This window comes from Schistocerca americana, unplaced genomic scaffold (assembly GCF_021461395.2).
Source record: "Schistocerca americana isolate TAMUIC-IGC-003095 unplaced genomic scaffold, iqSchAmer2.1 HiC_scaffold_50, whole genome shotgun sequence".
NCBI classification, from domain to species: domain Eukaryota; kingdom Metazoa; phylum Arthropoda; class Insecta; order Orthoptera; family Acrididae; genus Schistocerca; species Schistocerca americana.
In genome coordinates this window covers 1,647,981-1,650,600 of record NW_025726236.1, presented here as the reverse complement: position 1 = coordinate 1,650,600, position 2,620 = coordinate 1,647,981, and positions in this window count along the sequence as shown.

The window sequence follows — 2,620 nt, the reverse complement described above, 5'->3', positions numbered from 1 at the left end:
CCTGTGAGTCTAGATCTTCGAATCCGACGCAAAACTGATAGTTAATTGTAACGTTCAGGGCCTCCTAATGACGATGGAACACTCAAATTGCGTCGAGATTTAATACATCGGCCTCCAGCCGACTTGTCTCCAAGGGTCTATTGCTGCCTCGGGTACCTTGTGGTCGTTCTCCTGTGAGTCTAAATCTACGTATCCGACGCATAACTGATAGTTAATTGTAACGTTCAGGGCTTCCTAATGACGATGGAACACTCAAATTACTTCGTGATTCAATATATCGTCATCCAGTCGATTTGTCTCCAAGGGGATACTGCTGCCTCGGGCACCTTATGGTCGTTCTCTTCTGAGTCTAGATTTTCGAATCCGGCGAAAATTATAGTTAATTGTAACGTTCAGGTCCTCATAATGAGGATGGAACACTCAAATTCCGTCGTGATTCAATACATCGTCCTCCAGCCAACTTGTCTGCAAGGTTTTATTGCTGCCTCGGGCACGGTATTGTCGTTCACCTGTGAGTCTAGATTTTCGAATCCGACGCTAAACTGATAGCTAATTGTGACGTTCAGGGCCTCCTAATGATGATGGAACACTCAAATTGCGTCCAGATTCAATACCTCGTCCTCCAGCCGACTTGTCTCCAAGGGGATATAGCTGCCTCGGGCACTATATGGTCCGTCTCCTGTGAGTCTAGATTTGCGAATCCGACGCGAAACTGATAGTTAATTGTAACGCTCAGGGCGTCCTAATGACGATGGAGAACTCAAATTGCGTCGAGATTCAATACATCGTCCTCCAGCCGACTTGTCTCCAAGGGTCTATTGCTGTATCTGGCACCTTATGGTCCGTCTCCTGTGAGTCTAGATTTTCGAATAAGACGCAAAACTGATGGTTAATTGTTATGTTCAGTGCCTCCTAATGACAATGGATCACTCAAATTGCGTCGCGATTCAATTCATCGTCCACCAGCCGATTTGTCTCCAAGGGTCTATTGCTGCCTGTGGCACCTAATGGTCGTTCTCCTGTGAGTCTAGATTTTCGTATCCGACGCAAAACTGATAGTTAATTGTAACGTTCAGGGCCTCCTAATGACGTTGGAACACTCTATTTGCGTCGAGATTCAATACACCGTCCTCCAGGTGACTTGTCTACGAGGGTATATTGCTGCCTCGGGCTCCATATGGTCCGTCTCCTGTGAGTCTAGATTTTCGAATCCGACGCAAAAATGAAAGTTAATTGTAACTTTTAGGGCCTCCTAACGACGGTGGAACACTCAAATTGCGTCGAGATTCAATACATCGGCCTCCAGCCGACTTTTCTTCAAGGGTCTATTGCTGCCTCTGGCACCTTATGTTCGTACTCCCCTGAGTCTACATTTTCGAATCCGACGCAAAACTGATAGTTAATTGTAACGTTCAGGGCCTCCTAATGACGATGGAACACTCTAATTGGGTCGAGATTCAATACATCGTCCTCCAGCAGGCTTGCCTCCAAGGGTCTATTGCTGCCTCGGGCACCTTATTGTCGTTCTCCTGTGAGTCTACATTCTCGAATCCAACGCAAAACTGATTGTTAATTGTAATGTTCATGGCCTCCTAATGACGATGGAACACTCAAATTGTGTCGAAATTCAATACATCGTTCTTCAGCCGACTTGTCTCCAAGGTTCTATTGTTGCCTCGGGCACCTTATGGTGATTCTCCTGTGAGTCTAGATTTTCGAATCCGACGCAAAACTGATAGTTAAATGTAACGTTCACGGCCTCTTAATGACGATGGATCACTCAGATTGCTTCGAGATTGAATATATCGTCCCCAGCCGACTTGTCTAGAAGGGGATATTGCTGAATCGGGCACCTTATGTTCCGTCTCCTGTGAGTCTAGATTTTCGAATCCGACGCGAAACTGATAGTTAATTGGAACGTTCGGGGCCTCCTAATGACGATGGAACACTCAAATTGCGTCGCGATTCAATTCATCGTCCACAACCGACTTGTTTCCAAGGGTCTGTTGTTGCCCCGGGAGCCTTTTGTTCGTACTCCTGTGAGTCTAGATTATGGAATCCGACGCAATACTGATAGTTAATTGTAACGTTCAGGGCCTCCTAATGACGATGGAACACTCAAATTACGTTCGAGATTCAATATATTGTCCTCCAGCCGACCTGTCTGCAAGGGTCTATTGCTGCCTCGGGCACCTTATGGTCGTTCTCCTCTGAGTCTAGATTATCGAATCCGACGCAAACCTCATAGTTAATTGTAACGTTCACGGACTCCTAATGAGAATGGAACATTCAAATTGCTTCGAGATTCAATACATCGTCCTCCAGCCGCCTTGTCTCCAAGGGTCTACTGCTGCCTCTGGCACCTAATGGTCGTTCTCCTTTGTGTCTAGATTTTCGAATCCGACGCGAAACTGAAACGTTAGTTGTAACGTTCAAGGCCTCCTAATGACGATGCGTCGAGAATCAATACATCGTCCTCAAGGCGACTTGTCTCCAAGGGTCTGTTGCTGCCTCGGGCACCTGATGGTCGTTTGAGTCTACATTTTCGAATCCGACGCAAAACTGATAGTTAATAGTTACTTTCAGGGCCTCGTAATGACGTTGGAACACCTAAATTGCG